This window comes from Sus scrofa, chromosome 3 (genome assembly GCF_054392235.1).
Source record: "Sus scrofa isolate SSC_HxYL_T2T_F1_AM1 chromosome 3, Sscrofa_HxYL_maternal_Yorkshire_Landrace_v2.0, whole genome shotgun sequence".
NCBI classification, from domain to species: Eukaryota; Metazoa; Chordata; class Mammalia; order Artiodactyla; family Suidae; genus Sus; species Sus scrofa.
In genome coordinates this window covers 35,841,673-35,865,488 of record NC_139385.1, presented here as the reverse complement: position 1 = coordinate 35,865,488, position 23,816 = coordinate 35,841,673, and the positions used below count along the sequence as shown (strand labels likewise).

Genomic DNA, 23,816 nt, shown 5'->3' with positions numbered 1-23,816 from the left:
TCTCTCCATCTCTCATGTCTGCATCCCCTGCAGTGGCTCCATCTGCATGCAGGCAGTCCCCTCCAGCAACAAAATGTTTCTAGAAAAACTAGGTTTACATGCTCAGAGCTCCAGTTTCAACAGGAAAGAGAAAGCATGCTTCTTTTCTGACTATGCAAGCCAAAAAGTCTCAGAACCAGATCACAGTGATCAGATTAGCTTGGTTTGGGTCATGTGACAACACTCCCAGTGGCCTGAAGGATCAGACTGGTCAGGCCTGGGTCCCATGTTCACCTTGGGAAGAAGGGAGGGGGTGGAGAACTTGATGAAATCAACTCCACCAGAAGCACATGGACTGAAAATTGGGGAGAGATGGTAACTGAGAGGAAATTTAGGACACACTTAACCAGAGAAAGTGTGCATGGATTCTGAGCAGGAAATGACTAATGCTCCATAACATCCAATTAAAGTCAACTATCCCTTCATATTCTGTTTTTATGTTAGGGGTGAGGAGGGTCAACCTAAATAAATCCAATCACTCAAGTAAATTCAGTTTATATTTAAAAAATAAAAATTCTTGGAGTTCCCGTTGTGGCTCAGCAGTAACGAAAAAGCAAACCAGTATCCATGAGGACGCAAGTTCGGTCCCTGTCCTCGCTCAGTAGGTTAAAGTCCAGCGTTGCTGTGAGCTGTGATGTAGGTCGCAAACACAGCTCAGATCTGGTGTTGCCATGGCTGAGGTGAAGGTCAGCAGCTGTAACTCCAATTTGAACCCTAGCCTGGGAAATTTCATACGCCACAGGTATGGCCCTAAACAAACAAACAAATGTTGTTTTCCAGACCATCCAAAATCATAGTTATGAATCAGATATCAGGAAACGGATTTTTCATGGAGACAGAGATCATATTCCTTCTGCAAAAAAATAAGTGTAGCTAAAATGATAGCTTATTAAAAGAGATTTAGGTATTTCCAGGCTTGACTGGGCAATAAACCTCAAACAACAGTGAGTTTCATTCCTGAACACCTCCAAAGACACATAAAAAGAGCCATCATATTTTGCAAACTGGAATCAGCTTGTTAGATTCAGCTGCCAGACAAGCAATAGGCAGGCAGTGTGCTAAATCTCCGAGCTATTCATGTCCACCCAGCCAGACCTTCTCCCACCAAAACAAAAGTTTAAAAAAAAAAAAAAAAAAAAAAAAAAAAAAAAAAAAAAAAAAAAAAAGCCGAGGAGAAAGATCTCCCTCAGCTTCCAGCAGTTAAATTTTTGAGTTTCTTTGGTTGAAAGCTCTCAGACATCTCTCCCAATACACCCAACCATTTGATATATCTTGCCTGCAACAGGAAGGTATATGCAGAACCGTTACTAAATTCATAGCTGCATTCTCAGGATATAGCCATTATCCATGGCTAAAATAATGCTGCATTACAAACTCCCCCCAAAATTCAGTCTTGACATAATAGTTATTTTAGCTCATAAGTCTACTTGGCTGGGTGGTTCTTCAGGTCTTGGCTAGATGTCAACTGGGAGGACTGGGAGATTCAGTTCTGCTTCATGCCTTTCTCATCCTCCCCCGGAACCAGTGGGTGAGCCTGGGAATGTCCTTCTTATGGCGGTGGCCAAGGGCAAGGGCAGACAGGACCAATCACGAAGCATTTGCATGCCTCTTTTGCCTTGGCCAAATCAAGTCATGTGGCTGTCCAGAGTCAGGGTGGGAGAGCTCTATAAAGTCACATGGCATGGCTTTTGGGGAAGGTACCATTTTCAACACTACCAAAGGAGACAGCCATTGACTTGATAATAAAAGCCTTGAGTTTAATTAACTGGTATTTGGGCAATAGAGAGTAGCAAGATTTATTTGCCCAATGTAGTTACTTTTTTTTTTTTTTTTTAACTTTTCCTTAAATGGCTTTTATTTAGAGGGAGGATGGAAACAGATGCCTCCTGTGGGCTTGATGTCAAGCAAGAAAGATCCAGATACCCAAGGAAATAAAGGAAGAAAGGGAGACTTCAACATTAAATAAAGAAAATCACAGCTTCTGCTGCCACCCCAGGAGAGAAGAGCCTCCAGGAGGTGGCTCCTGCCTATGTAACTGTCAATAAGGGTCTCCCAAACATCAGTTTTTTACCAAGAAATCTTCAAGGTGACCCCAGGAAGGAACTTCAGCATTTGGGGAGGAGGAAAGAGCCATCCTGAGAGGCATTCAAAAGGAAAGGGAGCCGTTTACTTTCACAAGTGGTTAAAAAACCCAGAGCAGAACCTAAAATTAGGAAATTAAAACTAAATAAGGGAATTCAAGCAGAACCATTTCCATCAAAAGCACCAAGCATATGGGCCACACTGTCAAGTGAAGACCATCAAACTGAAAAGTGTAAATGAATCTGGGAGATTAGACAGATAAGTTGGAAAAGAAAAGTGCCTTTTGAAAGCCCAAATCGGAGATCTGATTTGTCACTGCCAGGAAAGCCGCCCTCTGCTTCTGTCCGGCCCTTTGAGACAGCCGCCTGCCTTAGAACATTTGGTGCTGCCCCTGGAAGACTTTCTACAAAGAAAAAAAAAAAAAAAGTTCCCCCAGGATCTAACTCAATAGAAAGCTCTTTTTGAAAGTGTCTGTAACAGCCTGTTGTGTGTTTTAATGAGTTGAAACGTGTGTGTCCATTGGCTGGGATTTTAAAGAGAGCCTCTTTCTGCCTGCTCCCTCTGGCTCCTGCTAGTTCCTATTTGATTCTGCATATTCATAAAATGCTCGGCAGGACACATCACAGTTCAAATAGGCTTTCAGCTTTGCCGACTTCAATAAGCCCGTTCCTCTCCACTCCGCAGTTAATTCACTGAGCTCATAAGACACACCTACTGGGCGTTTTGGAGCTGCAAGTTGGCAGAACAAGGTGCATATTTCAAAGGCTGGGAACAGCCTTTGTTGGGGGACCAGAGGAGAGGGGTTCACCAGATGGGCTCTGCCCACTTCGGATTAGCACGAGGATTAGAGGTCTTCCCCCTCCTCTTCCAACCTTAATTTGCAAAGTAGTTTATATTTTACTTTGCTGCTGCTGTTTCTCCTTTGGGAATTTCTATTAAGCAAGAAGGCAGTTGTCATCTTCAAAGAAGAAAAGAGGAATGAAGATGACTGCCTGCCAATCATTTACTGAGACAAAGTTTCCATTCTTTGCTCTTTCCACTCATCCACTTTCCTCCAAGGGCATCTGAGTTCAAGGTCATCTTGACTTTTCATTTGGTTTGGAGCAACAGCCTCCTCCCTGGTCTCCCTGCCTCCACTGAGGCTCAGTGTCCTCTCCTCCATGTGATCAGAGCCACGTTTCTAGAGCACAGCACTGATCTATGTTCCTTCACTTATTCAGCAAATGATGTATCACGCAATGTGTGAGATGCTGGGGAGACAGAGCTTACAGGCTGGTAGACAAGATCAGCTTCGTCATATAACTACACAAATAAAGGTGAAACTACAAGTTGGGGGATGTTATGAGGTTAAGGACATGGACCCCTGGGAGCATATAACCCAAGGGGATGGGAGATCAGATCACCTTCCCTAAGGAAGTGTTGGTTGAGAGCCATCTAAGGCTTTCGAAAATAAACTAAAAGCAGGATGGATGTGAAACAGGAGACAAGAAAAGAGTTTTCTAGCAAAGAGGAAAGGCTTGAACAAAAGGTGGGAGGGACTATGGCAAATTTGAGAATCCAAACGTGTTTATGCTCCATTTGATCTTAAGAAAAAGACGAAAGGAGAAATTGGCACACTGTAAATCAACTATATTTAATAAAAAAAAAATTAAAAAAAAAAGAAAAAAACGGAAGTCCCTCCCCTGTCTTTAAGGTCCTGAAAGGTCTAGTCCCTACCTGTTCCATCTCCTTCCACGTCTATCCTCTAACTGATGCCTAAACCCATCCCCCAAACTCATCTATGGGACTTTATAGAGGGAAAAGAAGAGAACCTCATTTGTGGAGCATCTAAGCAGACACAGGGCTAGACACATGCTGTCTGCATACACACACATGCCCACACACACACACACACACACACGCACCACCACCATAATCACAGCACTTCTATGAGGTAGATACTGGTATTGCCCTGTTTCACAGGAGAGGAAGTTGGGGGTAGGAGTGAGCAGGCATCAAGACAAAGACCACAGACTAGGAGGTGGAGCTGGAATTCCAAGCCCAGTCGTCTGGTGCCAGAACCCTAACTAACAGGTTATATTACTTCCCTCCAATGTGCTGGAAGTGAGGCCGAGAAGAAGGTCAAGATTTTGCGAAAGGAAACGAAGAGGTCCAATTTGCTCCCCCTCTCAAGCCAAGTCCCTTCAACTGCTAGTGGCTGTTTAGAAAAGTGTTGAAGGGGCTGTGAAGCCACCTCCAGGCTCCCAGGACAGCCCCCTTGTGATTGATTAGCAATGTCTGCCATGAGTATGGGACAAAAAAGGGGCAGTACATGTGCCAGGTAGTTTTCATCTCTGGATCAGCTGAATGCACTACTCTGGATTCTTCCCTCCAGCCCAGATGTGGGATGGGCTTCTCCATAAGACGTCCATGGGCCTTTTCGAGCCACTCCAGGGCTCTCTTTCAGAGACCCCAACTCAACTGCAGATGGAGTCAGAGATGCAGCTGAAACCAAGTCCACTGACTCTCCCCTCAACTTCTTCCCACCAGGCCTTTCCTCCCAGGACTCCCATGGCCCTGGGAGAACTAAACCTGCCGTGCATGAAAACCCATTAACTAGCTGGCTTTATTGTCTTTTCCACCAAAAGAAATCAAACACAGAAAAGCAAGAACTTGATGAGCTCAGGCTACGTGACCAGCCTTCAACCACTTGAGAGCCTCCCAATTTTGAGACCGCCTAGCTGATTTCCCAGTGACCCTGCAGGAACTTCATTTGCACTTGGAAAGCCCAGGGTTGTTTCCCTATGCATCTATGACAGTAGCAGCTACAGGTCTGGTAGGGTCCGGAGCCAGGCAAATCTGCTAGTAGAGTTTTGGCAATTTGGACCGTGCCATCCGTGCTAAAGAGAGCAGAGAGAAGTGCTGATCCTCTTCACCACCCCCAAACTTGGCGCTTTCCTGATGAAACCTAAATATGCATGCCCCTCTCATCTGCTGCCCCTCCTCTGCTCTGATGCTCATTTTACAAAGAACACTTTTGATGACTGGAAATGCATTCAGCTGTGTCTGCCCTTTTTTTAGAGGCAGCTTTTAAAACCATCTCTCTGGGTCTAATTATCTTTTATAGGGAGACTAATATTTCACCTCATTTCTGTGTCTTTCAGGTTTAGTAGCCATCTTCCCTCCCTGCTGATGAGCTAGCCACATTATGAAACACAAAAAGATAGGGGGGCATCACGGGACCCTGGGGTGCTTTCCATGATGGAGACAGAGAAGGAAATGGCTAGTCCTTACCAAGCTTTCCTGAAGCTTTAAATGCCAACAGAGTCAGATCAGTCTGGCTCATTTGCATTCTCTTTTCTCAACTCCTTCACTTTAAAGAAGACTCTACACTAAATAGAAAGCAAAGGTTGCCTTTTTTCCTGCTTTGTTTTGAAAGACTGTTGGAATAGAGGTTTAGGGCACAGACTCTGGAGTCAGACTTCCTAGGTCTGAATCCAGGCTGCATCCCTTAGTAGCTGCCCGACTGCAAGTTCCACAACCTCTCTGCCTTCAGTTTACTCATCTTTAATATGGGATTAAGAGCAGTAGCTCCCTATGGGGTTGTTATGAGGGGGAAACAAGGTGATACTTGTGCCTAGAACAGGAGTGGAACATGATAAGCAGTACATACATGTTGAGTTAATGGTTTAATCAAAAATTTCTGTCCCTATCACTTCCTTCCAGCTGACAGTGTCTCAGAATGGTATGTGGATTAGTGAAAACAGACGAATACTAGAAAGGTGTGGGACTTCAAGGCTTCTCCAAGGAGATAAAACTCAAAATGTCTCTCTCGCACGGAGATAAGAATTGCCAGACCCTTATCATCCCGCCTGACTAATTGTTATTATCATCCCACCTGTCTTATTCCAATGTTCCTAAGGACCTCTCTACCCCAGAAACCTGGCCAACTCCTTCCTACCCCCCACTAGGAAAGGTATGTAGCCCACTCCTTACCCTGCCCCAGTAGGGGCAACATACGTCCCCAACCAACCAGCAAGTGTATCCAAAGACCCCATCCTTCCCCAGCCAACCAGTAAGTATATCAGAAGACCCCATCCTTCCTCAACCAATCAGTAAGTGTATCAGAAGACCCCATTCTTCCTCAACCAACCAGCAGGTCAACAAGTATATGGCAAGACCACTCCTCGCACTCCTTTGTCTTTGGGCTATAAAAACAGACATGACCCTGTGCCCAGAGTCGGCTCTCCCTGATTATCAGGACGTTGGCCCACTGTGTTAACAGTGTTTCTTGCCTCCATAAACTTGTCTTTTCTACATTTTGGTTTAAATCCAGAAAATTCTTTTTCCACCCACGTGCAGAGACCACAACAAAAGGCAGTTGCCACGAATTTTCCAAAGGAGGTAGATGCACTTGTCATAGCTCAGCAAACAAAGAGGATCTCAGGAAGCCCTCAAATTTTTCTTTTCCTTTCCTTTTTATCCCCCACGAATCTAAAAAGTTTTAGCTGGAGTTCCCATCGTGGTGCAGTGATTAACAATCCGACTAGGAACCATGAGGTTGTGGGTTCGGTCCCTGCCCTTGCTCAGTGGGTTAACGATCCGGCGTTGCCGTGAGCTGTGGTGTAGGTTGCAGGCGCGGCTCGGATCCAGCGTTGCTGTGGCTCCAGTGTAGGCTGGTGGCTGCGGCTCCGATCCGACCCCTAGCCTGGGAACCTCCATATGCCGCGGGAGCGGCCCAAGAAATAGCAAAAAGACCAAAAAAAAAAAAAAAGTTTTAGCTGTCAGTATTTAAAAAGGGGGGTGTTTTGGGTTTCTTTTTTGGGGGGTTAAGGGTTTTTGGTTTTGTCTTTTTATGGCCATACCTGCCACATCTGCAAATTACCCCACAGCTTGCGGCAATGCCGGATTCCTGACCCACTGAAGCCAGGGATCAAATCCAAATCCTCACAGAAATTATATCAGGTCCTTAACCCGCTGAGCCCCAACTGGAACTCCAAGGGGGTTGTTTCAAATGACAATATAATTATATGACTTCCCTTATATATATGACAATTATATGAGGAAAAGTTGGCCTCACTGGGCTCACTCCCCACACAGCAGCACACAGTGGCCCTGCAGCACCTCTCTCACTGCATCATTCATTTTCCTGACCTGTGAGCCCTGGTAGATATTTGAGATTATCACCCCCATCCTAGATCCTGGGTGTGATTCTACAGAAAGGAGGCACCCAGAGTCCACACACATGTGGATGGAAATGAGCAAGTCACTTCCTGGTTTTGGCCTGGGCACCTGGACAAATATCCCCTGGGGAACAAATCACCCCTTGTGTGAACCAGTGGCCTGGAGGTCATCAGGCAGGGTCTATTTTTGCAGAAAGAAGGGTGTTGATATCCCTATATAATGAACGTTTTAAAAGGAAACACTGCCTCGCACCCACACTTTGCATCTCCCCAACCCCTCCCCCTCCCTGCCAGTGTATGGGTCCCCAGGGAAAAGAGGGACAGTGGTCAAATGCTTCTAAGGGGTAGGTGCCCAGATCATTTGTGCCACCCATTACCAGTGCAGCTCCCTTTGAGACTGAGTGTACTAAATGCCAAGCCTCGATGTCCTCAGTCAGATTTGGCACTAACCCATCATCTAAGGAAGATATCCATGTGGACCAGCCTTGTCCATTGGGCTGTGGCCTGGTGCTCCACAGCGCCACCATGTGGCAGTGGGAGGTAATGGCAGTAGCAGACAGCTAGGGCTTCAAAGTCTCCCTGCTTGAATGACTCTCTTAGGCGGTATAAATCCCCGATTTTCTGAGCCAATACATGGAGGGGTGGGGTGTAGCCCCTAAAATACATATTGAATGTCCTGCTAATCTCTCATATGGGGGCTCTCACCCGTTTTGATTTTAAGTTAAAAAATAAAACAATATAGGAGTTCCTGTTGTGGCACAGCAGAAACGAATCCGACTAGGAACCATGAGGTTTTGGGTTTGATCCCTGGCCTCGCTCAGTGGGTTAAGCATCTGGCATTGCCATGAGCTGTGGTGTAGGTCGCAGATGCGGCTCGGATCTGGTGTTGCTGTGGCTCTGGCCTAGGCCAGCAACTACAGCTGTGATTAGACTCCAAGCCTGGGAACCTCCATATGCCTTGGGTGCCACCCTAAAAGGATAAAAAGACAAAAATAAAATAAAATAAAAATAAAACAATATATCCATATTTGTACCCCATATTGGTGACAAAGATTATCCCAGTTACTAGAACTTTTGGGGTAAATTGGCAGGCACTGAATGGTATAGGAGAAACAGCCCTCTCTCCTGGAAGTCAAGAGCGCCAGATCTGTCCCTTATTAGCCATGGCGTCTTGGGAAAATTATTTCACCTCCTAGGGTCTCAGTGACTGACCCCTGCATCACACTCTTTTCTTATAATTAACTCTATGCATCATCTGGAACTTCTGGTTTGGTTTTCCTTATCACTTCACCTTTATCACCTTAAGTTCTCTTTTTTTTCCAGGTACCTGCAAGCTCACAAAGATGCAGAAGAAACATCCCTATGATTGTCATGTTAAGAATTATTACTTTTAAACATAGTCAGTCTTCCTTATCCATGGTTGTGGAATTCACAGATATGACTGTACTTTACTGTTTTATATAAAGAACATGAGCACCTGTGGATTTTGGTATCTGATGGGTGTCCAATCCCCTCACAGATACCAAGGGACAGCACTAACTAAAAGGAAGGAAGGAAGAGTGAGACCATCTTGTCAAAGGCCAAAAGATGCCTATATAGCAAAAAAAAAACAAAAAAACAAAAAAAAAAAAACAAAAAAAACAAAAAAACAATGAACCCCAAATGTCAAAACCCATCTACAGTTCACTGCTCCACACTGTGATGGCTGAATGAAGATTGCAATTTGTTTTAGGTTTAAATTGGCAAACACCACATTAGAGATAGCTTAACGGGGTGCCTGAGCTTTCATTATTTTTAAGGAAGAGCAGCAAGACTTTTATATGCTGAAAAAGCAACTTAAAGATCATATGGGAAAGACACAAAATGCATGGCACTCGTCCCACTTCTCCCAATGCTGCAATCATGACAAACATGACTAATTTTTTTTTTTTTTTTGTCTTTTTGCTATTTCTTCGGCCGCTCCCGCGGCATATGGAGGTTCCCAGGCTAGGGGTCGAATCGGAGCTGTAGCCACTGGCCTACGCCAGAGCCACAGCAACGCAGGATCCGAGCCACATCTGCAACCTACACCATAGCTCACGGCAACGCCGGATCGTTAACCCACTGAGCAAGGGCAGGGACCGAACCCACAACCTCATGGTTCCTAGTTGGATTCGTTAACCACTGCGCCACGATGGGAATTCCAAACATGACTAATTGATCACAGTGTTCAGTCTCAGAATTCTTCTCAACCCAGAACATCAGGCAGCCATTAGTAGAGGACTTGAGTTGAAATTTATTGATGTCCCTCATTCTAGGAACACTCTCCTATTTTACAGATCAAAACCTTGAATCTTTTCAGACTAGACACATAGCCCAAGCTCACAGAACACAGCAAAATCGAAAACAGAAACTTGACCCTCTTATTTTCTATTACTCTTAATACCATGCCACCCTAAACCTTAATGAAACATGATTTAAAGTTTGCCTTATTAGAACTACAATTCAAGTTTATCTTGTTGCTCTAAAATAAAGTTGAAGAAACTGTTATAAGTGAAATATAAGACTAGCTGACCATATTGAAAACTCAATTTCCTTTGCCCTTCACCAGAAAGTGTTTCTCAAATGCCTTTCTTGCTTAGTTATAGCAGCTGTTGAGAAGGGACTTGAGCATTATGAGAAAAAAATTGACAAAAATGAGGTGGTTTCAGGTACCCTAGTTGGACATTTTCAAGAACTAGAAAATCCATGATGTGCTGTTATCAATTTAAAAAATAGTATTAAGTTCCACAAAAAGTTATCATCTAGTACTACAAGCCTCTTTGAGCAAGAGCTGCCTAACCCATCTTTCCACAGAAATTGTCCTGGTGCTCAACAGAGAGAAGGTCTCAAAAATAAACCTCAAATGGAAATTAGTACCTGGGTCCATATTAATATGAGTTAATATCAAGCTATAAAAAATTATTAAAATTTGCCAAGGTTACTATCCATTATTGCTCATCTCATTGCCCCTAGAATCTAGACTTGGAATCTGGTATAAAAAGCTCTTATCATGGAGGTGTTTATAATAGAAAAGTGAGTGACAGAAACCAGGGGACAAAAGGAGAGACAGATTTAGTCAAAGCTAAAGGGTGTTCGTTATGACCCTAGAGCCAAGGGAAGCCCTAAAAGAGACAATTAAAGAACTCTTGGTGGGTGGGAAGGACAGAGACAAATAAAGAGTTAGGGACTAACATATATGCTACTGTACATAAAATAGATAAACAACAGAGATCTACTGTACAGCACAGGGAACTATAGTCAGTACCTTGCAATAACCTACCATAAATATATATTCTTTTACAGATTATTTTCCGTATAATTTCAGGTATATAGCAAATTGAATCATTTTGCTATACTCATGAAATTAACAAAACACTGTAAGTCAACTACACTTCAAATTTTTTTAAAAAAGGATCCTGGGGAGTTCCCATTGTGGCTCAGCAGTAACATACCTGACTAGTATCCATGAGGATGCAGATTCGATCCCTGGCCTCGCTCAGTGGGTTAAGGATCCAGTGTTGCTGTGAGCTATGGTGTGGGTTGCAGATGCAGCTCAGATCTGGCATTGCTGTGAAGGGGGCATAGTTCTGCAGCTCAACTCTGATTCAACCCCTAGCCTGGGAACTTCCATATGCCACAGATATGGCCCTAAAAAGCAAAAAGAAAAAAAAAAGTCTGAGGGACAGTTACAGAATGCAGAACCTTTAGGAATAGGAGCCCTGGAGACCAGCTAAGGACTTATGGCAGTAATCCCTATGGAAGATGCTAAAGTCTGAACTAATAAGCAAGTGCAAAGGAGAAGAGCTATCAGCAGGGATGCTAATATGAAAGTTATTGCCAAGGTAGGATCAAAAGAAGCAGAAGGAGAGTGAATAAAACTGTAGGAGAGATCGGCTTCACTCACACAATTGTTTGGCCATTTGATCCGCAGCCAGTTGTGTTCTTGTCGTCGTAGAGCTGCCCCCATCACGTCAGTGCAGCCCAGGAGCTTCAGCTGGCCGGGTCTGTTGATGAAAAAAATGTTGCCCACCATATCTGCAAACAAAGGATGTTGCAGCATCACATTACAGCCGCCCCAACAGTGAGCCCTGAGGGAGCTCAGCATAGAAACAGAAAGCCTACCATCAAGCAGTCAGCTGCTGCATCCTCTCTTCTCCAGCTTCTCTGCCCCTCACAGTGCACCCTGAGGAAACTCAAGGTAAGAAAGCACAGGAAAGTGGCCCGAGACGAGGTGCCTATCAAAAGAATGATTCCGGTGAGCCCAGACTCTTGCATCTTCCCATACCTAGAAAAGCACTAAATTCCTTAACTTGAGATGTCTGGTTTTGTTTAATTAACAGGAATCTTTTGATGTTCTATCTGGTCTTTGTCTCAAAAACTCCTATATATCCTGGCTCTCCCCTTACCTCTTCAGAGCAGTCCCTCGGAGCCATCTGAGAAGCTATGTCCTGGGCTTAAGTTCTCAGTTTTGTCCATCAAACACAACATAATTCTCAACTTACTGGTTATGCTTTTTTTTTCATTCAACAAGTCACATCTGTGGCCTCTTAGCAACTATGCCTTCATTACTGCTGCACCACGTCCTTTTAGATTCCAGAGGAAGCCTAAGTGGGAGGAAGCCACTTCCAGTCTCATAGGAGAGTTTCTTTGGGTCTGTTGGTCCCAAAGACCCACCTGCAAAAGGTAATGCTTGTTGCCCAAGAAAGCCAATTTACAGCCCTCGTAAGTGCATATTGACATCATAAAATTCCTTCCCCTTCTAGGTTCCTCCTTGACTTGAAAACATCAGCCAATCAGGAGTCGAAAAAACTGGGTGGTGACAAGGGCCTGATCAGATGTCTTCAAAAGGAGACTAATTAAATTAGCAGCCTCCTGGTTTTCTGCAACTACTTTAGTTACCCTTTCATATCCCAAATCAAATCTCATCACCCCTTTCCCTAATGGAGCGCTGGGGAACCAAGCTGCAAAATGTTGGAGCAGAAGGGAGAGACCCAGCTGGGAAGCAATTAAGATGGCAGGAAGGTGGGGAAACCTCTCAGAGCCTTAGCTTTCACATCTGAAAATGTGTTTAAGAACTAACCTATCTCTCAGGGTTACTGAAAGGATGATGTGGGTTAATGGACCCATAAGACCCTCTGAAAATCACTCACCATGTTACACAAATGCCAGCCCCTTGGCATTCTGGTTTGTCCTTCTCTGCAATAGTCATACATAATGGCTCAAACCCTCATCCCACTTTTGTGTCAAACTTGATGACCATTCCCTGGTAGTTCAGAGGAGTCTCCAGAGCAGGTACTTAAGTTCACTCAGTCACACTTTGTGATGTTTCTCTGCTTCTGTAGAGTGGGCAGTATCTGGAAATCTCTTGGAATGCCCATGTTCTTCCTACACAGTGAACTCATCTCAACAGCTTCATTATCCCCAAAGCATCCAACACACAAGAACAGGAAGTGTGTGGCAGACTTGCACTGAAGTTTGGGGGGGGGGGGGTTACAGCAAAAAACTAGTCATATACTTCTTCTCCCAGTTACCTTCTCATAATCTCAGCTCCATGATGAACTATAAAACTGTTTCCTACTCCTCACTTAAAACCAGGAGTCATCACCAAACTATTACTTTTAGAATAGACAAGTAATGAGGTCCTACTGTATAGCACAGGGAACTATATCCAGTCTCTTAGGATAGACCAAGATGGAAGACACCGTGAGAAAGGAAATGTATACATATTTATAACTGGATCACTTTGCTGTACAGCAGAAAATTGGCACATTGTAAATCAACTGTACTTTAATTTTTAAAAATTTTTTTAAAAGGAGTCATCACAAAACAATTCAGCCTTTGTTCACTTGCCCAAGTTCTGCTTCCCATCTTGTACTTTAGTTATTATTTTGACCACAAGAAAATGAAGACCCTTAGTGACTGACAGTGACAGTGGCTCCAGAACCAAACACCAGGGTATTGTTTTCTGAGTTACAGGAGAAACTCTTCTCATTCCCCAAGGCCAAGAGGGAAGAAATACCCTCCAGGAGAATATAAGGTTTCTGTAAGTTATTAGATCCCAAGCGTCTTCTCGCCTGGGTCACAGTCCCTATTTTTTTTTTTTTTAAGTACATTTAACACTATTTATTTATTTATTTATTATTTTTGTTTTTTTAGGGCTACACCCACAGCATATGGAAGTTCCCCAGCTAGAGGTCAAATCAGAGCTGTAGCCACCGGCCTACACCACAGCCACAGCAACACGGAATCTGAGCTGCGGCTGCGACCTACACCACAGCTCATGGCAACACCGGATCCTTAACCCATTGAGCAAGGCCAGGGATGGAACCTGCAACCTCATGGTTCCTAGTTGAATTCATTTCCACTGGGCCATAGCAGGAACTCCTTTTTTTCTCCCCCCCTAACCTTAATAACAACTTTGTTCTCTTCCCAAGATGCTCTGCCTGAACCCCCTACCTGTATTTCCATCACCTAACCATTTTCAAAACACTGAGAGCACCTGTGTGGAGTTGACTTCCACCAGGAAGCCTTCCTGGACTTCCAAAGACTGGTGAGCTTTTTTGGTGCTTCCAACATATCTTGTACTTCGCACTTACCTTACTCTACTGTAATTTCCTGCCTCCCTCTGCCCCCCTTCCAAGCATTTAAATTGAGTCCAAGCCTCAATATACAGTGATAATTTCTGTGATAATATCTCCTCCAGCTTCTTTTTGCCCCAGGTCCCCACCTATGCCCAGTGCCTGTGTTTTAGCTCCTGAGGAGACTGATGCAATATGCCACAGAGAGTCCTGGAAGTGGGACATGTAGCATGTGCCCTCAGGATCCCTAAAATCAGGGAAATCCAGGCAGCACTGACTTGGGCCTTACTTCCATGCTGAGAACTCTCCTAGGGAGATTCAGAAGTCTCCGGAAATGCCACATTATTTTCTCATCTTGAACCCCCCCAAAAGACTATTATGTACAGTGCTTTAAAAAAAAAAGAGAGATGCTTAAATGACCGATAAATTATATATATGGATCAAGATATAACCACAGGGATTTTCGCAGCAAACATTCTCTACAATAAACATGGAAATCAACCTAAATGTCCAGCAATAGGGAACTAGTTAAACATTGCATATTTTAACCACTCAGTGGAATTTCAAGCAGCTATTAAAATTGATGAGATATTTCTAGATTTGTTGACCCAGAAAGAGGACCATGGCATAACGTTGAGTAAAAAAGTAGGTTACAGAATAAGAGAACAAGCATGATGTGATCTTGTTTGCATAGAACTATGTGGGTGTGCATGCACGTGCGTGTGTGTGTGTGTGTATGAGAGAGAGAGAATATGCATTTAGAAATATCTGGAAGAATATTTATCAAAATGTTAGCAATGCTTATCTCTCTAGGTAGTAGGATTTTGGAAGGTTTTTATCTTTTCCTCTTTCATTTATGTGTGTGTGTGTGTTGTACACACACATGTCTGTACTGTGTGCATTTTGTAATGAGCATATACAGTTTCTACAATGGAGGAGACCTCTTCCCTGCTATTTTTGACCCTCAAGAAAAGCCTTGAGGAACCCTCCTGCACTGTTGGTGGGAATGTAAACTGGTACAGCCACTATAGAGAACAGTTTGGAGATACCTTAGAAATCTATACATAGAACTTCCATATGACCCTGCAATCCCACTCTTGGGCATCTATCCGGACAAAACTCTACTTAAAAGAGACACATGCACCCACATGTTCATTGCAGCACTATTCACAATAGCCAGGACATGGAAACAACCCAAATGTCCATCGACAGATGATTGGATTCGGAAGAGGTGGTATATATACACAATGGAATACTACTCAGCCATAAAAAAGAACGACCTAATGCCATTTGCAGCAACATGGATGGAACTAGAGAATCTCATCCTGAGTGAAATGAGCCAGAAAGACAAAGACAAATACCATATGATATCACTTATAACTGGAATCTAATATCCAGCACAAATGAACATCTCCTCAGAAAAGAAAATCATGGACTTGGAGAAAAGACTTGTGGCTGCCTGATGGGAGGGGGACGGAGTGGGAGGGATCGGGAGCTTGGGCTTATCAGACACAACTTAGAATAGATTTACAAGGAGATCCTGCTGAATAGCATTGAGAACTATGTCTAGATACTCATGTTGCAACAGAAGAAAGGGTGGGGGGAAAATGTAATTTTTTTGTTTTGTTTTTGTTTTTGTTTTTTTGTCTTTTGTTGTTGTTGTTGTTGTTGTTGTTGTTGTTGCTATTTCTTGGGCCGCTCCCGCGGCATATGGAGGTTCCCAGGCTAGGGGTTGAATCGGAGCCGTAGCCACCGGCCTACGCCAGAGCCGCAGCAACGCGGGATCCGAGCCGCGTCTGCAACCTACACCACAGCTTACGGCAACGCCGGATCGTTAACCCACTGAGCAAGGGCAGGGACTGAACCCACAACCTCATGGTTCCTAGTCGGATTCGTTAACCACTGCGCCACGACGGGAACTCTGGAAAAATGTAATTGTAATGTATACATGTAAGGATAACCTGACCCCCTTGCTGTACAGTGGGAAAATAAAAAAATTATTAAAAAAAAAAAAAAAGAAAAGCCTTGAATAGGGGCAAGAGCCATAGGGAAAGGCCTCCCCTTTTAGCCTCCATAGTAGGAAAAGAGAACCGGATCATGAGCCGACTCTAAATGAGCTTGGCTCCTTTTTTTAAACTTTTTTGTGTCTGCAGTCTAGAATCACTCTCTGCTCAAAAGAATCTGAAACCACAGACCCTCTCCTGGGTCCCAGTGGGGGCATTCGCCCCAATTTTCCACTCCCCTGATGCCTCTTTGCCCACACAGAGCAGGGATTTTTTCAATCACATCTAGAAATTTCAGGGAAGATCTGTGGTTAGCTGAGCAGTCTCCCCATGAATCGTGCACAAGCAGGAAAGGTCCTTCCCCTGAGATCAACGATGCGGCTGCCATACACCTTTGAAAGGCTTCCAAGAAGATCTCTCATTCCTCCATCCATATGGAAATTCTGATTCAGAACCATCAGTCTCTCGCAACCGGGGCGGCTCTTCTGAACACAGCTCAGAGCCCACCCTCCACCACCCTCAGCCCTTTAAGCACAAGAGGAAGATGATGGACGCAAGTGAAAGGAATGAAAAATGTCCTTCAGAGATACTTGGGAGCTGGAATCCTCAGCAGTGAATACGTTCACTTTCTAATTTCCGGGAGTTCTGCAAAGGGTTCCAGCAGGTTTTGCGCTGAAAATGCTGCTAATGAAGCCTGGCCAGGGAATCAGGGAAGTTCTGTAAGGAACATCAGTACAGGAGGTCTGAGGAGGTGAATTCTGTTCTGGGGAAGAATGTCAAAGGCACAGGATGAGACCACTTAGAAGCGGGCAAGGTGCGCTGCCCAAGCCTGACTTTGGCAAAAGCTTCGCTCTTTCAAGTTGGAAGAGCATGATCGGGGCATCATTGTGTGGGCCAAAGGTTAACTGGCACCCCTTCATTCAGACCATCAGCAGCACCTCTTGGCCCAAACTTTGAAATAGATTTCAAATCTGTTGTATTAGGCACAGTTCAACGGAGAGGATGAACCAGCAGGACAGATAGATAGTGGGTTGTTAAAACGATTTAAACTTTTTGTTCATAGGATGGCGGGGCTGGGAGATGTTGGGAGAGAAACAGGTGATGCTGGTAGGAGAACAAAGCTTATTATACACTCCGACTTCTGAAACCCTATCTCTGCATCTGCAGATTCAGCCAACCCTAGTGGAACCAGAACGCATTTGGTTGAATCCACGGATGAGGGACCCTCGAATAGGGAGGGTCATTTTATACAAGGAACTTGAGCATCCTTAGATTCTGACATCCTTGGGAGTCCTGGAACCCTGATATGCAGATACTGAGGGATGATTATATGCACATGTTTGGGGGGGGGGGGTCAATGTACATGACACAGGGTCACAGGGAAAACATTGGGTTGGGGTCAGGAGGTAAAAGACAGGAGAGCCAGGACTGCTTAGGCCACAGCCATTACTGGAGTTTCCGAGGAAAAGCAAGGCAGGAAAGGGTAAAAAGCTTACTCTGAAAAATTCCTGTGGGCTTCAGTGTGGTCTGGTGGCCCAGTACCTGGCCCTTGGATGATTGTCTCCTGGGATGTTAGAGCCAAATAGAGGGGGTGTGGCTCTGGATTGCTTAGTTTGCACATCAGAGGCATGCTTTCTACTTCGCCCTTTGTCACCTCTAAAAATTAGTTAGCCCAGGAGAGGCAGTGCCCTGTCAGAAAGAAAGATGTCAAAACAAAATATGCAGAAAAAATTTTAAGTATACATAATACAGAGATATCTATCTATCAATATAAACACATACAGATACATCTATATCTATATATCTGTACATAGATATACATCACTAGTTCAATGTCACTTGTGCCAATATTGAGAAATCCTGGTCTGTGTCACTCAGAGCCACGTCTGGAAGCTGACTGTGAAGGCAGAGCAAATGTCAGCAGTCAAGAGTCAGAGGTCAAATGCGTCCAGTGTCTGAGGCTCAAAAGCATATTAAACACTAGGTTAAGAGATACATTAAAAAGGGGGGAAAAAAAAAGAAAACTTCAAAGTTATGTAAAATCAAGCCAAGTGAAACAAAGACCCACTTTTAGCCTGTGGCATTAACAAAGATATCCGAGATGCTTCTATGGTGACCAGGGTCCAGTGAGGCCACGGTGAGCCATGATGCCAGCCCATTGCTGGAGGAAATGGGATTGGCCTGAATTTTGCAGGAAATTATTTGGCAACTGTTATCAAGTTCTTTCCAGCTCTACCTTTGGCCAAGTAACTCTAGGAATGTATCCTAAAGAAAAAAATATATATATCAAGGAGGCCAAAAAAAGCAAATAAATGCCCCCAAATTAGGCAATGGTAACCAACTAGAATATAAATCCATTTTAAATGATGCTTTACATTAAGTATTTCATGACGTGGAGAGATGCTTACAAATCATGTTAAGAAGAAAAAAAAAGCAGGATTAAATTAAATATGCAGCACGATTTCAACTGTGTAAAAACTACTAAAATGTCTTCTGTGAAAACACTGAAAAATTATGGAGCGTCACCTTCATGCTTTTGCCAGACTTAACTGGTACACAACCAAATGGTCCATACTGGTTAGTACCTTTTCCATCACAATAAAGAACCCAAATGAAACTGCCTTAACAGTAATGGGAATTAATTGGCTAACATAACTGAGAGTTTAAGAAATAGAGTAAGCTGCAGGTAAGGCATAGTACAGCCTCAAGAATAACATCACCAACAAAGACAAATAATTAAAAAACAGAATATAAAAAGGAAAGCTTTCACCCTGTGACTTCCTAGCTGGGGACTGTGATCTCGGCAAAACTTTTTTCCATTCCCTCTCCTGTTTCTCCCCACCCAGCCCCTTCCCACTCCTTGCCAGTATGACCACGTGTTCTTCTCTATAGATGCTAACAGTTCAAGTCCCTTTTCCCAGGGCATTTAACCAGCCAATCAGAACAGCACATCCTTTAGGAGAGGTAACCTGGCTGAGAGTGGTATCCATCCCATCAGTTCTGCTAGAGGGAATGGGCCCAGGTCCTGCTGCTGCTGCCCTTGGCCTGCCCCCTGATCCCATATCTATTACTGTGTCCACAGGAATACTAGGTAGGGGCTCCATCTCTGTCAGCCATGTAACAAAGGACACTGTGGAAAAATGTCTGGCATCAAAGGGAGCGTGTGGAGAGCAACTTGGGAGGAACAAGTTTATTGTGCATTGAATGATTTTTAATGGATGCAGTATTAATCTTTGCAGATGAGCAATAATCATTAAAGTCAATTAAAATGCAAAGACCTTACTGAGGGGAAAAAAAAAAAAAAGATTAAGATCACCAAGAATCTGATTTCTGTATGTTTTAGAGGGTCTGCTTTCCAAATGCTGGCTTCAAGCTCTGGCTCCACACAGTGGTCCTGATCCTCCTTCCCACCCTCTCCTCACATTTACTCACACACCTTCACACCTGTGAGTTGGCTTTCTCATGGTAGCAAAATGACAGGAGCTGTTCCTGACTTCACAAATTCACACAAAAATAAAAGCAGGGTGGGGGGTGTCTGACAACATTAGCCCAAGTCTGAGGATCCACTTTCCTGATGCTCTGAATTATGTGATGTGCCCACCTCTAACCCCCTCACTGTGGCCAGTGGTATGTGACTGGCTCGTTGGCTTACATGGAGCCACGCTAGAAATTGAGAGGACCTCATTTGAAATCACATGGCTGAAAAAGGCAGAAGGTGAAGTCCACCAAGGAGAGTCAAAGTACTTTCTGTTGGGGTGACAAACTGCTGCTGAAGAGGCAGCCTCACAAACATCCCTGGACCTTTATTTATTTTATTTTCCTTTATTTTGTCTTTTGTCCTTTTAGGGCCACACCTGCAGCATATGGAGGGTCCCAGGCTAGAGGTCTAATCAGAGCTACAGCTGCCGGCCTATACCACAGCCACAGCAACACCAGATCTGAGCTGTGTCTGGAAGCTACACCACAGCTCACGGCAACGCTGGATCCTTAACCCTCCGAGCAAGGCCAGGGATGGAACCCACAACCTCATGGTTCCTAGTCAGACTCCTTTCAAGTGCACCAGTAGGGGAACTCCATCATCCCTGGACCTTTTGTTGCTAGGGAGGAGCTGTCTGGCCATGGACTACATTTCCCAGCCTGCGTTGGGTCTAGGTTGGCCTCTATAGCTAGTTCTTGCTAAGGGAATGAAAACCAAAGCGGAGGAGTGTCCGTTGTGGCTCAGAAGTAACGAACTGGACTAGTATCTATGAGGACGCAGGTTCGTTCCCTGGCCTCCTTCAGTGGGTCAGGGATCTGGCATTGCCATGAACTATGGTGCAAATTCCGCGTTGCTGTGGCTGTGGCGTAGGCCGGCGGCTGCAGCTCTGATTCGTCCCCTACCCTGGGAACTACCAAATAAGCTGCAGGTGTGGCCCTTCAATTAAAAAAAAAAAAAATTATAAAGACAAAAAAAAGTGGACGGGGGGGCCCGAAGCCCTAGGAAAGGGAGGAACACAAGACAGGAGGAGGCTGCTCCCCAATTCACCACCAGGAAGGCCACCGGACCCCCTGCAAACCCCTGCCATGTCAGCTAGAAATTATTTTTAATAAGGCACCAACATTTATGTTTTTCTTTTGTGATAGCAGCAAGCATCACCATAACCAGTTCCTAAAAGTGTGTACTACTCTCTTGGGTCCCTGGACCCCATTTCGTGGGGGGGCTTCCCCACAACAGCAAGCAATTCTCAGACACCAACAAGGTGTCCCAGAACTCGGCTCCAGTCACCTCAGTCCTGACACAGGGATGCGCTCCGTCCCACCAGACCCACCTCTACCTCAGACGCCCGTCTCAAGCCCACCTGTGCTTCCGACGACCAGCCCAATTAATTTGCTAGAGCGACTCAAAGAACTGAGAAACAGTTTACTTACTCGATTGTTGGGGAGCTGTGGGCTGAAGGGGCTGCCCGGCCAGATAATAACCGCTTCCAGGGGTTGTCTCACCACAGGAGGTCCGGGTAAGGAACCTGGCGCGGACAGGCTGGCGCCCGAGCGGGACCGAGGGGGCAGAGCGGGGAAGAAGCGCCAGCCCATAATAATCCCGCTGGCCTCCCAGAAGCCCCTGCGCTGGAAACCCCCAGGACTGAGAGAAGCACCTGCAGCGAGAAAGGTCGCTTGTGGGACCATATATGGGCAGGAGCAAGATGATTGGCCGAAAACAACCCGGAAACCAACCTTATTACCATAAAACCTGAGACTGCCAGCCTCCTGGCAGAGCCGCCTTCCTGGGCTCCCTCTTGCAACAGAGCTGGGCTCTGTGGGGCTCTTGGGCACCAGCCTTTTTATGGCCCCTGTTTCTTATTTGGGGGGAATAAGCTTCAGCTTCCATGAACTTCCCAGAGCTCCAAAGGCCAGGTTCAAATGGTTGCTGATCAGGGAAGGGATGCAGAGACCAAGGAGGAATGGTCAATAAACAGCACTGCAGCCATGGGGCAGGGTCCTGATTCCTCTGGAAGGAATATATGTAACAATATCTCTGAGTTTTTCTGCAGCAAACCCCCAACAAACGAAAACCTGAGAGGAAGACCATCAGAACCAATCCTGGGGCTGCTAAACACCGAATTTGAAGAAGAATGCAAGCTTACATCTACCCTGAGCCTTATCTTTCCACTCCTAAACTATAAAACCACTTCCTAATCTCTCCCAAGGGAGGGCACAGTCTTGAGGGCATTAGCCTGCTGTGGCCTCCTTTGTCTGGCAAAGCAATAAAGCTATTTTTTTATCCTTCACCCAAAACTCTGTCTTTGCATTTCTATTTGGCAGCAGTGGACAGAGGCTGAGTTTTGGCAGCACTTAGCCTGCTGCTCTTGGCTTGAGCCCCCATTTCAATAAAATCTTTTGCTTTGTCAGCCTGTGTGTCTCCTCGAACAATGCATTTCAGAGTGGTCGACAAGGGCCCACTCTCAGACCCTGGAAGGAGGCCCATCCCTCTCCCAGTAAGATTATCAGCTTGATAAGGATGGATGGTTACATAGATAGTTGTAAAAGTCCCAGAAAGGGACCACAGATAAAGAGGGGAGCCTAAAGCACTTTGGGAGACTGCTATCACTTGATAATCACTTAAGCTGTCAAAATGAAGCATGCTTGCTTAACTATAACCATAAATAAAAGCATGAGATATGCCTCAGGTCATTAAGTGAAAGATAAAATTAGGTCTGCATTCAGGTTCACCAAGATAATGATCCTGAGGACCAAGCACAAGAATGTCTGAGAAAGATGACATTCCAAAGTAGGAGATCCTCATTATATGGAAACCTGAGATAATTGAACATATTTTAGCATCTGTTACTGATTTGAATAAGCACCATGACAGTCCTAGTTTGACCTCGTAGGGTCAAATACTCTCTTACTGGATATGAAGAAGGAGCTAATGATGCGAGCCTGATGTCTACTGGAAGAATGAGGAAAAAAGTGGTCTTTTCCCCTTCCCTACACTCCTTGGATTATAAAAATGTAGCCCACCTAATACTCAGGGCAGAGCTTCTTTGCCCGCCTGCTTGTATCTCTCACAAGTGTCCTATCTTAACCAATCTATTTCTTGCCTATCACTTTTGTCTCTCACTTTATTCCTTCTGTGCTGAAACTAAACAAAACAACAACAGCAAAAACCTGGACCTCATCAAATCAGACACCAGGTGAGTGATTATGAAAGACATTTGCCTGGGCCTCATTAACATTCCACAGCGCCGGTGTAATGTAATCAACCCGGCACCTAAGTCCCCAGCTGCAGCCCCCTTCCTTAGAAGAACAAAGTTAGCTGATAAGGAGGACTGCAGATGCTACAAGGTTACCCATCTAATTACCTCTTTGGTGCTGGCAGAAGATGCCTGCTTGAAAGTCAGAAAATACGGCCCTTACTATAAATCATTATTGTTAACCGAAACACTATTCCTAGTTAAGGGTTGAAGTAATTTGACCACCAATTCGCTTTCGCACCCCTGCTTATGCATGCACACCCCCTCCCAACCTGGATGTAAGTTTGCCTTTATAAACGTGGTCTGTTTCTTTGTTCGGGGCTTCACATGCATGCCACTTTTAGGCAGTGTGTGGCCCTTGCCAGTAATAAAGACTCCTAATTTGTTTTTTCCTGTGTTGTGGTGGTCTCTGTTCTTTTATGGCACAATAATTCTAACTTAAAAAACCATGGGTCCGGAGTTCCCGTCGTGGCTCAGCAGAAATGAATCTGACTAGTATCCACGAGGATGCAGGTTTGATCCCTGGCCTGGCTCCGTGGGTTAAGAATCCAGTGTTGTCGTGAGCTATGATGTAGGTCAAAGTCGTGGCTCAGATCTGGCATTGCTGTGGCTGTGGTGTAGGCCAGCAGTTACAGCTCAGATTAGGCCCCTAGGCTGGGAACCTCCATATGCCACAGGTGCAGCCGTAAAAAGACCCCCCCCCCAAAAAAAAATGAGTTCAAGTCCCAGTCTGGGTTCTGGCTAGGTTCAAGTCATAAGTGCTGTCAGTTTCAGATTTATTATAAAAGGATATGAAACTGACAGCACTTATGGCTTGAACTCAGCCTAAACCCAAATTGGGACTTGAACCCATGGTTCTTAAATTAGAATCACTCACCTGATGTCTGGACTTACAGAGGTTCAGGTTCTTTGTGACTCAGCACAGAAGGAATTCAGTGAGAGACAAAGTGATAAGCAAGAAATTAATTAAGATAAAGTGTTTGTGAGAGAGGCAAGCGGGCAGGCAAGCAGGCACTGCCCTAAGGATGAGGTGGGCTACAATTTTATAATCCAAGGGGAGTGAGGGTAGGAAAAGGCCACCTCTTCCTCTTTCTTAGTAGCTCCTCCTTTTCTTTTCTTTTTTTTTTTTTCCTTTTCAGGGCCACACCCATGGCATACGGAGGTTCCCAGGCTAGGGGTAGAGTTGGAGCTATAGCTATA

At 44.8% G+C, this 23,816-nt stretch overlaps 1 long non-coding RNA gene across 9 annotated transcripts in view; it reads right to left on the bottom strand.

The window, feature by feature from the left end:
* LOC110259931 (uncharacterized) overlaps positions 1–21,458 on the bottom strand; it is a 563,371-nt gene extending 541,913 nt beyond the window's left edge. For 7 of the 9 annotated variants that reach the window (XR_014840784.1, XR_014840783.1, XR_014840785.1 and 4 more), the window contains exons 1-3: positions 20,794–20,958; positions 11,427–11,539; positions 11,209–11,308 (exon numbers count right to left, since the gene is read on the bottom strand). This is a non-coding gene — a long non-coding RNA (uncharacterized LOC110259931). Of the gene's footprint in view, positions 1–11,208; positions 11,309–11,426; positions 11,540–11,806; positions 11,979–20,793; positions 21,018–21,104 lie in introns of those variants that run through there. The other 2 variants (XR_014840782.1, XR_014840787.1) reach the window with 2 other exon arrangements.
* Positions 21,459–23,816: the final 2,358 nt, after the last annotated feature.